Source organism: Camelus dromedarius, chromosome 29 (genome assembly GCF_036321535.1).
Source record: "Camelus dromedarius isolate mCamDro1 chromosome 29, mCamDro1.pat, whole genome shotgun sequence".
NCBI lineage: Eukaryota > Metazoa > Chordata > Mammalia > Artiodactyla > Camelidae > Camelus > Camelus dromedarius.
Genome location: NC_087464.1, coordinates 26042916 through 26058069, shown reverse-complemented (window position 1 = coordinate 26058069; position 15154 = coordinate 26042916). Strand labels below are relative to the sequence as shown.

At 43.0% G+C, this 15154-nt stretch overlaps 1 protein-coding gene across 2 annotated transcripts in view; it reads right to left on the bottom strand.

Annotated features, from left to right (window-relative positions):
- Window positions 1-15154, bottom strand: part of UACA (uveal autoantigen with coiled-coil domains and ankyrin repeats) — a 69881-nt gene that overhangs the window by 36160 nt on the left and 18567 nt on the right. The gene's annotated exons all lie outside the window — the stretch shown is intronic.

The following is a 15154-nucleotide window of genomic DNA, read 5'->3' as shown; positions in this document are numbered from 1 at the left end:
CAAGTTTAGCACCCTGCCTGATACGACAAGCAAATATTTTATCAATGGAAAATCAAGTTACCTGAATTCAGGGATTTAAACAAAAACAAATAAATTGATTTAATACTAAAGGACACAAATACATATTAATCACTGAGGCTGACTGTAAGTAAAACTCCATTTGGGGACAAAGCTGACAACCTCTCCATATTCTCCATGATGTTTAATGTGCTTGAACAAACACTCTTACGTTATCAAGGACAGTGACAAATGTCTGCAAGCTCCAGGCTGTTTTTTTACCTTCTAGCTCCCACAGCAGCATGAGAGTAATTCACATTCCCTCAGGAAAAAAAAAAAAAAGATTCTGGAGAATTGTTTCATGGGATGCAAGACCTCCCAACACAAGTGTTTACAGGATGGAGGCAACTGCTATACAGTACATCCTGCTGCCAGTTAAACACTCTGCTACGAATTCCATCAAGGAACCCACTTCCTACTATTTAAATTTAAAATACTGGGCACATATTCTAACTTTAAAATATATGAGACCATGTACCATAATGTATTATTTTTAGAAACAATGATTTTTCCCCCCAAATCACATTAGACATCACAATGGACTCCTGGCTGGGCCCAGAAACTCCGCCCACTCCATTTAACCCTTCCTCAGAGGAAGCGTGGAATAGAACTCAGGCCCTGCCCTTTGGTTAACAAAGCAAGCACATTCTTTCTAGAAATAGGACAGCAAAGGCAAAGGAAGTAAAAAGAAAGGGGGAAATCTGCAGTGAGTAATAAAAGCCATATATGGAGCTGTCTGCTAACTCGGGCTCTTCCATGCCCTCCTGTACGCGGATATCCTGAGCCTCCCCAGCCTCTGTGACTTGGTCTCTGGTTCCCACTCTCACTCCCTCCTTCCCAGTTACTTCCCAAGAACTCTAAGCAAATTCCCGCCTCTGCCGTCCCCTGTGAGGCCTTCCCTCACCTCCATTTGGTTCTTCTTAACTATCACTTCCCCAGAGGGCTTCTCAAACCTCTGTATCTCAACAGCACCAGCCCCGTCCTATCCCTGCCACTCTTTACCTCGCTGCCAGGTTCTGCTGTTCTTCGTAATGCGTATCAGTATCTGCCATTATATCACATGTTTCCCTGTGGATTAGCTTCCTGCTTGTGCCTGGTGTTCACTTTAAAACAATCAGATGGGCAGACTGAATCCCAGAGCACCTTAACAAGATTATACACCATGACCAAATAGGGTTTATTACTGGAATGCAAGGATGAAAATCGATCAATATACTGCACTACACAATTAAGGACAAAAATCACATGATCATTTCAAATGATGTAAAAAAAGTTAGATAAGATTTAAAATCTTTTATGATAAAAACACTCAATAAACTGGAAACAGAAGGCATTACCTCAACATAATAATGGTCATACACGAAAAGCACATAGCTAACCTCATATCCAATGGCGAAACTCTGCCTCTAAGATCAGGAGCAAGACAAGGATGCCCACTCTCATCACTTCTACTCAACACAGAGTCTTAGCCAGAACAATCAGACAAGAAAACAAATAAAAGGCATACAAAACGGAAAGGAAGAAGTAAAGGTATCTGTTTGCAGATGACATGATCTTATATGTAAAAGACTCTAAAAATTCCACAAGAAAAAAAACCTGTTAGAGCTAATAAATTAGTTTAGCACAGTTACAGGACACAAAAATCAACACACAATAATCAATTGTGCTTCTATACACATAAAAATGAACAATCCAGAAACGAAATTAAGAAAACAATTCCACTTACAATAGCATTAAAAATAATACAATAGTTAGGAATAAACCTAACCAAGAAAGTAAGAGACTCGTACACCAAAAATTGTAAAACATTGCTGAAAGAAATCAAAGACACATACAAATGGAAACCACAGATTGGAAGACTTACTATTGGTAAATGTCAATGCTACACTCACAGCAATCTGCAGATTCAACCCAATCTCTATCAAAATTCCAGAGGCATTTTTTGCAGAAACAGAAAAATTCATCCTAAAATTCATACTGAATTTCAAGGGAACCCAAATAGCCAAATAATCTTGAAAAAGAGAAACAAACCTGGAAGTCTCACACTCCTGATTTCAAAACACTGAAGCTACAGCGATCAAAGCAGCACGGCACTGGCGTAAAGACAGACATGCAGCTCAATGGAACACAACAAAGCACCCAGAAATAAACTCTCACATAGATGGCCTAGTAATCTTCAACAAAAGCGCTACAGCCACTCAGTGGGGAAATGACAGTCTCCTCAACAAATAGTGCCGAGGAAGCTGGATATCCAAGTGCAAAAGAATGAAGACGGGCCCCTTCCTTACAACAGAGACAACAATTAATTCAAAATGATTAAAGACCTAAATTTAACGTCCAACTATGAAACTCTTAAAAGAAAACACAGAGGAAAAGGTTCGTGACTTTGGATCTAACAATGATTTCTCAGCTTTATGACACCAAAAGCATAGGCAGTAAAAGCAAAAATAGACAAATAGGACTGTATCAAACTTAAAACCTTCTGAAGATCAAAGGAAACAAACAACAGAGTGAAAAGCTAACCTAAAGAAAGAGAAAATGTTTCCAAATTATTTATCTGATAAAGGGTTAATATGCAGAGTATATAAAGAACTGTCACTCAATTAGGAAGAAATAGATAACCTAATTAAAAATGAGCAAAGGAACTGAAAAGACATTTCCCCAAAGATGATAAACAAATGACCAATGAACATACAAAAAGCTGCCCAGCACCATTAATCATTAGAGAAATGCAAATCAAAATCATAATGAGATACCGCTTCACATTCACTAGGATGGTTCCTATCAACAAAAGCAGAAAATACGAAGTGTCGACAAGGATGAGGGGAAAGCGGAACCCTTGTGCACTGCTGGTGGGAATGAAAGACGGTGCACCCCTACGGAAAACAGGATGAAGTTTTCTCGAAAAATTAAAACTGGGCCTACCATACAATCCAGCAACCCCTCTTCCAGGTATATATCTGACTTAGATGAAAGCAGGGTATCAAAGGGGTATTTGCACACCCATGTTCACTGCAGCATTATTCACAATAGCCAAGAGGTGGAAGCAACCCAAATGTCCACTGACGGATGAATGGATAAGCAAGCTGCGGTGTATACACACAGCGGAATACGACTCCCCCAGAAAGAGGAAGGAGATTCTGTCACATGCTACACCTGGATGATCCCGTGGACATTATGTTAAGTGAGACACACCCCAGTCCCCAAAAGACAAATGCTGTATGATTCCACTGATATGAGGGATCTAAAGCAGTCAAATTCATAGCAACAAAATGCAAAATGATGGCTACCAAGGGCTGCGGAGGAGGGAAATGGGCTGCTGTTTAATGGATCCAGCACTTCACATCTGCAGGATTAAAAACTCCTGGTGATAATCTGCACAGCACGGTGACTGTACTCAACACGCCGAAAGGCACACCTAGAAGTGGCTAAGATGGCGAAATTCTTTTTATCACAATTAAAAATAAAAATTATAAAATAAAAGAAGTGCAATGTCTCACAATATCATTAGCATGATTTGTATTAATGAACAATCTTTTTAAAAACAAAATCAAGAGGGTAAGTGTGCAGATGAAGCGAGACTGGCCACAGGTTAGTAACTGTTAAAACTGAGTCACTGGTTCATCAGGGCTCATCACGCTGAACTATTCTCTCAGCTTCTACATGTTTCATGCTCTTCTGATACACGGCCCGGTGCGTCTGGCTGATGCATAAGGTTTTAAACTTTATTACATGCTTATTACCAAGGCCTTCCACTGATTCATTCATATGGCAGGAAACGCAGCACATCCTTTCCACTCAGTCCTCTCTGGATGACAGTGACACTATTAACACGTTAGCCCATCTCAGTGAGCCCACAGCCACGTACTGACAGATGAGCCCTGTGCCATCAAATGAAAGCATTCTAAAAAGAAGCACTAAGTTTTTGAGGGACATTTATGTTTGCCACATATTATAATAAATATATTTCTATACTTGGGTGCTGCTTGGCTTGAAAAGAAGGTATTTATCAAACTCATAATGCAGCAAGCCAACAAATCTATGGTGAAAGTCAAAATACAGCTGTTTCTAGAGAATAAATATAACATTCTAACACAAAGCAGTTATTTCGCTAGGTAGACCTAAGTGGAGGATACCTTTAAACTCTAAAGCACCATAAAGGAAATCATTTAAAAATTCTGACAGTGACTCCCTCATGTTAGCATCAACTGCAAATTCTTAACTTCTTCAGAAATGATATGAAATTTTAAAAAAAAATTAAGTAATGTATCTTCAATGTAGAAAATCTGTAACACATTTAATTTTATACATGGAAATTGAGGTGACCTATAATCCCACCATGAAAAAAAATCATTAAAAATTCTGTATATTGACCTCTAATTTCCTTTCTGTTAAAAGGTCTAATCAAGATTAAACAAAAATGAGTCCAAGAGCTGCTTTGTTTATTCAATATTAGGATAGAAGGTCTCCTAAGAAGAACTTTATAGGTGCAAATAAACAAGCAGACTTTAAACTATATGCAAATCCATATAAAGTACTTACATATTTAACAGGTGGACTCAACAGACCACAGCTGAAATTATTTGGTGATCAGTTTTAGCCTAACTGCAGTTTTTGATACATTATCCAAAAGAGACACACAGGCTGATCATAAAACTCTCACAGAAAGCTGCTTAGAACCAAGAGGAGTCATGCTGAACAGAAGTACCTAAGCCACAGACCTCCACCACTTCAGTGTCATCAACCTCTAAGAATATGATGAAAGCAGTGGGTCCTCTTTTAAAATTTACATATAAGCACATAATCAGAAAAATTCAGATGTATTTTCAGGGGGTTCATTGATCCTCTCTCTATAAATATGGGGCCCCGGGTCTCAAGATCAAAAACCCCCAATACAAGGGGAAGCAGCAAAAGAGTTTTGTCTTTTATGTGTTTATAAAATAAATACTGAAAAATTGCCAGAAGATGGGATAATGCATTTGTTCAGTAAAAACTTACTGAGCACCTGTGTGTAAAGAGATATAAATACTTGACTCAACGTTCAAATACATATGATCATTTGCTCTGTGTTCCGTCCCGTGTTAGTGCTGGACACACCACAGGGGACAGACACGCATGAGACCTGCCTCAGGCAATGCACAGGAATAAAATCCACTTTCTTCAGCGGATCTCACAATGTGAAAAAGGCAGAGATGTGTGTAAACACGCACAAGTCACAATCCACCGCTACGACACCACAATAATTACACACAAGGTACAGAAGTAGCTCAAAAGAGGGAAAACCAGAAAAGTGTTGTAGAAAGAAACGACTGAACCGTCCACCGGAGGGTAAGCAGAAAAGCCACCAGGTGTCAGACAGCACCGCAAGTCAGGAAATCAAACACAGCCTGGGCCCTCTGTGGTTTACAAAGCACTGCACAGCCTCACATGATGCATTAATTAAAATCTATCAGCAAATGACTCACATACACATCTGCAACCCAGGCTTCTCTAAGCTCCAGGCCCATGTATTCATATATCTTACTGACAATTCTTCTTCAGTGTCTGAAAAGTACCCCCATGCCTCAAACTAAAAGCTGAAATCTGATCCTATTCCAAATTTCACTAACACAGCAAACGATGCCATGACCCATCCAGTTGTACAAGACAGAAACCGGGAAATGAGTCTTGACACCTGACTCCTTGGTCCTCCATCACCAAGTCCCAGCGACTTTATCTCCCTGTTATGGCTCAAATCCACCCACGCATCTCCACGTCCATCAGCACTGCCCTACGAGTCAGCGCCATCCCGCACCAGGACGCACGCATTCATCTCCTGCACGGTCTGCCACGTTCGTCCCAGACCCTTCCCTTGCATTCCCTACACTGCAGCCGAGGGACTTTCAGATGGAAACCTAACTGCACCACCACCACTACAGCACTCCCTTCACACACTCTGTCACACCTCAGTTTCTTCTGTTCCTGTAGGAGAAAGGCAAAGTCCCTCGTGACAAACCCCCAGACAGTGTGACCCTGCCACCTCTCAGCCTCACCACAGGAAACATTAGCAGTGCTTCTCATGTTACATATGCAGAAACTGAGTCACCAAGAGATTGTAGGGTTTTGCACAAGGCAAGTGCAGTTGGTTGCAGAATGATTAGAGAATCCAATTGTTACGACTTATTGTCCAGTGCTCTCTACTAATAAAGCTATTTCCATTTCTCAAATCACCTGAAAATAAATCTTTGATATAAAAGTGCAAGTATCTTTAAAAAACTAAAACATCAAAAACTTAGGTGTCCTTTATAGTCAAAAAAAAAAAAGGATAAAAACTACCACATTTGCATATGCAACCTTTAATGAAGCACCTACTACATGCCATGCCTGGCACTGGCGATACAGAAGTGCATAAGGGAGCCTAAGTCTCTTTTTTAAACCACTTTAGTAAAATATAATTGACATGTAAAAAGCAGGACATATTTAATGTGCACAGTCAACGAGCTTGAGAATAAGCAGGTACCAGTGAAACCATCACCACCATGAAGGCCATAAACACAGCCAAGTCTCTTTTCTAACGGAATCTGATGCTCTAAAGGGTAAAGATAGGGTTAAACAACTTAAGGGAAACAAAAACTGTGGGGTGAGAGGGGAAGGAGACGCCATGGCACGCCAGGGATAGACTGTTAGGTCAGGCGACCCAGAAAGCTCTGAGAAGGCGATGCTGCTGATGGAATCCGAGCGAAAAGGAAGAGCCAGCCTGGGAGAACTCACATTCCAGAAAGAGAGCTGGCAGTGCAGGAGCCTGGCTAGTCTGAAAGGCCAGCTTAGCTGAAGCCTAGTGAGTAAGAGGGCTCACGGGACGCGGGGAGGGCCCAGGAGGGGCCGGCACCGCCAGAGCTGAAACGGGGCCTTCTCCAGTCTTGTCATCAGAATTTTTTGAAAGGGACTCATTCAGGGACTAAGGCAACTCTTTTTCTTAAGGATCTTTTGGCCACTTTAGAATGAAGTCTAAAAAAATAATTTGTCCTAAAGTACTATTTTTTTTTCACTTCCAAGCATTTATATTGAATGATTACCAGCTAAATTTTAATTTGCCTTGAAATGTTTATAAGATTAATCAATTATCTTAATAAATAGGATAATCTACCTCCCCTACCTCAGACCCAGAAACCTAAACAAACTTTGCAACGAACCACACTGAAAAATCAACCATAAAAGAAAAACAGCGCCCCCAAACCAGAATTTCACAATCACATCCTCAAGACAAGGCTCTTCAAGAAAAAGAACACAGGGCAACTAGATACAGTCTTCTCCAAGAGGGAAAAAGTCCTAAACAAAAACTTAACAACATGTACACACGGGCAAATCCCCCAACTACCTGAGACAAAGGGCCCCAGGCCCGCAGGGGCCGCGGCCACCCCGTCCCCGCAGCCGGACACGCGCTGCGGGGTGGAGCAGCGAGGCGGCAGGAGGCAGAGCTGGCCGGGCACACGCGTCCCTGACGACCAGGCTCCCGGGGTCACCGGGCTGCTGACAGACGTGTCTCCCCACTCCATTCAGTCCAAAGGGTGTTTATTGCTGTTTCTTATGTAACAGCAAATCAGAGCTTACACAATAGGAAAAGGGAGGAGAGAATGTTTAAATAAACCAGGAAAACACAAGCTGCACATGCAGCGTCCTCCTCCCAGACCTCTGACCCCGTTCCCTTCGGATGTGTCCTTATCCTTATTAAACCAGGCTCCGCCACCTCTCCTGTCCTCTCAAGCCGCCCCCGTGGGATCCGAAAGCACCGTGCAGTCAGGACTCAACAGGGGAGGGGAAATCACATCCCAGTGACAACGCTTCTGAGCGAGACGACAACGGGCTTTACCCTGCTGAGGACCCGTCTACCTAAGAACGTCAAGGACAAAATGACAGGAACAATAACCATCACTAGTGCTATTTATTGTATTATTATCTAAACAAAAAATCCAACAGCTTAAGGACTGAAGGTGCTACGAAATCCGAAGAAACTTTAAACAACTGGAGTCAAGGAGACTCAGGCCTGCTCTGCTAAGATTTCCCGAGCACCGGTCTGATTCGATTCTGGTCCGTCGTACAAACCCCAGACTGCACCCCCTCCCACTGCAGGCACCTGCTCCCTTGTTGGAACTGTCTAGGCGCCCAAAAGAGCTTATTTAAAATACAGACAGGAAACTGCCTCTCCAGCCTGAGTAAGTATCGTTTGCTTCATAATGCTACTTACTTCACCCTCCCTCACCAGAAGCAGCGTTAAACTCTAGAGTAAACATGTGCATAGATCTTAAACACAGCCAGCTATGAGCGTGCATCGTACAGAAGGGAGTGCTCAGGGCGGACAAGAGGATTCTGATTAGGAGCCCCTTTAAAATGCCAAGCAACTGGTTATTCAGGAGAAATAAACATAAACATCCTCCCTAGAAAATTTTAGAGACAAATGTATTCAAATTAGAGCTCTTTAAATGCCTAAACACGATGAGTGAAAGTTTTAAAATACAAAGATAAAAACCAAGAAGGGTCCGTTACGCCTCCCACCCACCGACACACCCCAGTGAACAGAGGACCAGCGCTGGTGAGTGTCAGCAAACTTCTCTCCAGCGTCTGATGCAGGTGTCTCAGAACAGCACAGTCTTACTAATGAGAAGGAATGTACACTCTCATGATATTTAGGTACATAACGAAAAATACAGCATTTAAAATACAGGTTCATTTTCAAAATTATTTAACACTTCTAAGTGCACCATGCACGTAACTGTTAACTACAAGAAGAGCTCCCTAAGTCATTCTGTTATTTCTACTTTCTAAACGAGGCATAAAGAAACGAGGCCGTCTGCAGTGCTGGGTCGTGCGACCACCAGTAATTCCTTCCCCCCGTAAGCCCACCCTTGCAATGGGGCTTTGCCGTGATTCCTCATCCCTTACATCTGGGCTGGGCTCGAATCTTATTTTGGCAAACAGGATGTGGCAGAAGTGACCCTGTAGAACTCTGACTCTAAGTCTCCTGACACACGGGAAACAAGTGAGCCTCCTCGAGCCAGACCCAGAGCACCAGGCCACCAGCCCGACAGGCCCCACCAGGGGACGGCAGCAGCCCCGGGAGCAGCCCCAGACGAGATGGAAGGAGCAGCCGCGCAACAGAGCCAGCCCACAGGCCGACCCCTGGAGCCAGCAGCAGCGCTGAGCAACGTTAAACCCAGGTGCGTCTGAATCCAGGGCCTAGCCTCTCTGCTAACTCACGCTGCGATCTACTGTTTGGTTTGGAAACAAATACATCTTGTAGTCTAATTCAGTTTTATAGATACAAGAGAAGTCAAATTGAAAAATAATAGTTTATTTTTTTAAGCCATTATCTGAAAAAAAGGATGCGCTGGGCACAGAAATACACCTTTTTACCATCTTTAAAGAACGGAAATAGATATACACAATGAATTCTGCAATGTAACAATATAAAACTGATAAAATTTTATAGAAAGAGTACTTTCTCTTTGTTCCCAAGGACACACAAGAATTCATTTAAGAACTAACAGCACCCCATATATAGTTTATCCACAAAAACTGAACTCGGCATGTGATCTAAAAGAAAACCTGAATGGCTGCCATGCAATTAAAAAAAAATAAATGATTAATTTTTATGAATCTTGTGGCTTTCAACAAAAAGCATTGCTACTGTAGTATTTAAACAGTACACGTCCATACTTGAACGGAAACACTGAATGAGGAGTGGACCACGACAGCAAGAACAAGCACGTTCTCTACGTATGCTTTAAGGGTCGGCAAGAATTTTCTGTAAAGGGTTGTCAGGGGGTAAATATTTTAGGATTTGCAAGCCAGGCAGTCTTTGCTGTAACTATGCACCCCTGACACTGTAGAATGAAAACAGCCATAGACAATATACAAAATAAGCAGGGCTGTGTTCTAATAAAGCTTTCTTTATAAAAACAGGCCGTGGACCAGAGTTTGCCAGCCCGTTTTAGATGCTCAAATCTCTTCAGTCAAAGTGCATCTGGTTTGTTAGCTGCGGTCAGGCTGACTGATGTGTGTGCTGACTCATCACGAGACCTACTAGAAAGCACTCTTCGTTCATGTCCTGCTCTCTGTAAAATAGCGCTGGGCGCGTGTGATGGTGAACTGCACGTGACAACTTGGCTCGGCTGTGGCGCCCAGCTGTTTGGTCAAACATGAGTCTGAATGTTGCTGTGACGGTATTTGTAGGTGTATTAACACCTGCAATCAGCTGACCTTAAGTAAAGGAGGTCACTGATAGTGTGGGTGGGCCTCATCCAAGCAAACCCGAAAATCCCCAGAGAAGCAGTCCTGCCTCACGACCGTAACACACAAATCCTGCCTGAGTTCCTAGCCTGCCTGCCCGCCTGCCTTACACATTTGAGATTTTTCAGCCCCCGTAATTACTAAATTCCTTAAATAGACGCCTCTCTCTTAGACACGTAACTGTCTGTGAGATGGATTTATAGCTGTCTCCTGTTAGTTCTACTTCTCTGGAGAACTCTGACTGATACAAGGTACTAAGGTCACACAATCCCAGACTTTAAAGAGGAGAGACTCTGACTCCTGTGCTTTGCCCACAACTGTGTGAGAAGCTGCAGCAAACTGTGTTACCTCTTGAGATCATCCAGTCAATCCCCTACCTCCTTGCAAGACGATACACAAGGACCTACCCAGGCGCAGACGTGTGGCTGCGCTGAGCTCACAGGGAAAGGACAGATGTCCTCGCGTTACTGACTTGGGGAGTACCCATGCCGTGTTCTGGCCGACAGAATGTGGACAGACACGACGCACATCACATCTAAGGAAGATCTGGAAGCAGCAGCCCGAATGTGCGCCAGCCTCCTGGCGTCAGTGCTGCCAGGGGGCTGCCGTGTTTCAGATGGGAGCTGCTCCTTCAGCCTGGTCCCGGAGGGGAGTCACGGGTCTTCTCCACAGAGATGACCCACCGTCCACAACGCAAAGTCAGTAGGAAATATAAGCTTTGCTATTTTGAGAAACCGCTGAAATTCAGAGGTAACGACCACAGCACAGCAGAACACTGCAGAAACGGCACCAGAGCACGGTGCTGCCTTCTCCACCACCACCACCCAAGTAACACAACGCGTGGTGCAGGCACTGAAGCCAGGCGGCAGACAGCAGGGAAACTGTTACTGGAGATTGGAAAAACGGCAAACCGCATAACGCAGCGGTAAATAAATCTGTTAGTGTAAAAAATTAGACAACTTGGTGAAAAGACTGGACTTGGGATTGGTGTCTGAAGTGGGAGAGGGGCAGCCTTAAAGGTCTGAGCTAATTCTGGGTAGTGTCAGAACTGAGTTACGTGGTAGGATACCAGTCAGTGCCCACAGAGAACTGGAGAATTGCTTGGTGTAGAAAACCACACACGCACTGGGGAGTACAAAGGTATTCAGTGAGTTGTGAGTAAAGGAGACAAATGCTTTCCTTTCACCCAGTAAACCCTTTCACTGGAACAAAACGGCTTGCAGGGGAACTCCCCACAGGAAGAGACTAAGGATGTGGTCCCTCAGAAGCCTCATAAACTCAAGATAGCTGTATTACTGTCTAGAAGAAAACGTACGTCTCATAGAACCAAACCTCTGGCAATTAGCACACGGATCTGACTAAAATCAAACAGATAAAAAGACAAAAGACAACTTCCAGAACCACCTCCAGGCTGAGTGAAGGGTCCGTTCCCTTCTAGATCATCTTTGGGTCCCCAGATTTCTAGAGGCAAGAAGCAGGCTGGGAAAGCTGCTCAACACTTACCACATTCTCCGGCCAGAAGGGTACACCCTCAACACTGTACTCAAATACAAAGGAGGATGTACTAAAGGGAACAGCTCGCCCAGGGCACAGCCAACAGCTTCGGGCAACAATGGACTAGGAGCTACACACGGGCAAACCCAAGGCCTGATCAAGGAACACCCCTAGCCCTCAGAAATGGAGCGCTCATTCCGTCTACCCACAGTGTTCTTACCGCTGCGGGGACCAGCGATCGCTGTGCGCCCCCACCCCCGTTTACCCAACAGTGTTCTTACTGCTGCGGGGCTGGTGGTCGCTGTGCACCTCCATCCCCCGTCTCAACAGGAAGGCTCACTGCGGATATCCTAGTTGTTTTCATCGCTGTGTGGTAGAAGGATGCAGGCAGAAGATAACTGGTCTCTGAATCAAGAAAATCTACATACAGAAATGATGTAGAAATTCTAATGTGGTTCAAGACTTTAACATGATTGAAGGAAGTCCTTGAGGAAGAGGTAAGTAAATCTCATATGCAGAAGGGAAGAAAGTCACTATTTGTGATCAAGATGTGGTAGAATATATTATTGTTCACGATTTGCTATGTGCATCCTTGGAGGAGGCTCAGTGATGTAAGACCTACCTGTACCTCCAACGGGAAGGGTATTTGTCCCCGTGCCTCACCGACTCTGAGCCTAGCTGCGGGACAGGCTTTGGCAGTCATAAGCATGCCACACCTGAAGAGAAACTCTAAGAGGCATCGCAAGTTTCAGCCAGCCCCCTGGCTCTCAGTACCATGCAGACGGCAGGTCCAGACAGAGGTTGCTCCTTCAGTCTGGGTCTTAGAATGAAAACTTATGGAGCAGAACGACTCTGCACGGGCAGCTCAAAGTCTACGCTTAACGTCATGTGGGTATAAGCCACCAAGATGTGGGGTTATTTGTTTCTGCAGCAAAGCTGATGAAGACAGAAATCAAACGAAACAAAAGGTAAAAGCGGGAGGAATTCTGTGATGCATAACTACTATGTTGTTAACTGAATATAGTGCGAGGTGCCTGTGGTCACAGAGAGCACTGTCAGTAAGGGATCTGCATTACTACAGCAGCGAGGGGTGCTGGTAAACAGAGGTTCTACAGAGGATGAGTCAGGTCAGTTTAGTTGCTGGAAGTGAGGTTGTGGCAAAAACAAAACTAAGGTTGCAGCCTGATAAATTAGCATCTATTGTGTTAATGAGCACTTCACACACACTTCATATAGTCCTCAACTATAACCAAAAAAGACTTGTGTTGACATCTTCATTTTCCATATAAAGAGAAAGAAACAGAGAAGTTCCGTAACTTGCCAGCATTAAACAGCTACCAACTGACAGAGTGAAAATTCAAATTCAAGACTAATTCTAAACTTCAATTTTTTCTATACCATTTTCTATACTCAAAAAACGTACAGATTATTTAGGAATCGTCCATAAAAGGGAGAATTTGTTTACACTATTAACCAATTTTATAAAACGGATGTAAGAGAAAGTTGATACCATGAGTTTGGTAATAAGTTTAAATCCTATTAAATATATTATTCATAATGAATTTTTTATTTTATTCTCTAAAATATTCTTATTAATGTGACAACCAAGAATCTAAAACAATACATAACAATACATCTTTTATTTCTATGCAATACATTTTCTTAAATTTAGATTATAATAATTCAGAATTTTGAAGATTCAGATAAGTGATGGCCTAAATTTACCTTGTCAATATGAAAAGCTTTCCCAAGCAAACTAATCATGGATTAAAACGATCAGTGATGCATTTTAGATTAAAAGAACAAACATTTCAAACATTTTATAAACCATTTAATAGCCCTTACACCACCCATATAAAAACAAGTAAGAGGTTTTTTTTTTATTATGTAACATATATTCATGGTAGAAAAACTAGGTAAGACTAATACATATTCAAAAAAAGCAGAAAAGAAAACCCACCAAAACCATCATTAAGGGATAACAATAACCATATTTTGTTACACGGCCTGCCAGACTTCTTTTCAACACCTAGACACACACTTACTTTTAAGTCAAAATACATACATTTCATTTAAATAATTATTCTTAATATGAGTTCAACAGACTTGATGAATGAGTATTTCTAACTTGGAGAATTTCAAAGTGTATTCAAATACCAATCTTTCTGGCTCCCTCTGCTGGACACTAAGAGAAGCTTTTTATTATTATTAATTTGGTTTGAAAGCTCAAACTCAGAGAAGCACTAATTTATAATTATTAAAAACATCTTTAAGAGCATACAAGTTGGCCAGAAAGCGTACAATGGACAATTTTTGAGTACATTCCTATTAGTCAACAGGGATTTGGCATCAGAAAATCCTAGTCTGAGTTTCCAGTGAGCTCCCAGCTTGATTACTTATTTGCTACCAACCTTGATCAGATTATCTGCTCCTTTTGACTTTCAGTTTCCTAATCTGTAAAATGAAGCTAATACCAACTACCTCATTAGTTATAAGAATTAGAATTAACAGAGTAAGGGCAAAATAAATGGCAGTTAAGCATTACTGTTACTACTAGGACCACCACTACCCAGGTGCTGAGCTGTGGTTAGACAGCACAGCCGTTCAAGACTTACCGTACAACTATCACATTCAAATAGATTAACTTTTAAAATGCAAACCTGCTGTACTTACACTCTGTTTTGCAAACCTGCTGTACTTACACTCTGTTAACAACTTTCTTCATTAGAGCAAATTTATTGCTCTCAAGATCAAAACCCTTAACGTGACCACTGAGCCTCGTCGCGGTCTGTCCCCTGCTGGCCTCTGACGCGCATCTTAGACGCCTGCAGCTGGACACTCTCCGCAGCCCTCCAATCTCCTTTCACAGCGAAGCCCTCCAACAGGGCACCTGAGAACAGCACTTCCTTCCTCTGTGCTACTTAACGATTAGCTCATTTGTTTAGATCTCAGCTCAACTTCTGCAGACACTCTCTCTGACTCTCCAGACCCGGTCAGGCCCTCCCTGTCGCGCGCTCTGGCACACCTCTCCTCCACACAGCGGGTCACAGAGCTGCAGCTTTGTACTTAGACACACGAGCGCCGGAGCGCGGTCTCCCCACTGGGCTGTGCACGGGCCCCCCCGAGGGCAGGGTGGCGCACCGCGCCCTCTCAGCCCAGCCCGGGGACGGCAGGGCGGGCGCTTAAGTACCTGCCGAGTGGCTGAGTAAACGCAAATTAACAAATACTGAAATTAAAGAATTCTTTCTAAACGTGACTCCAGATAAAAAAGTGGCCATATACATGTAAGATAACATAAATATTTTGCTTTGTGCTGCGTCTCAGGCAGGCTGGTACT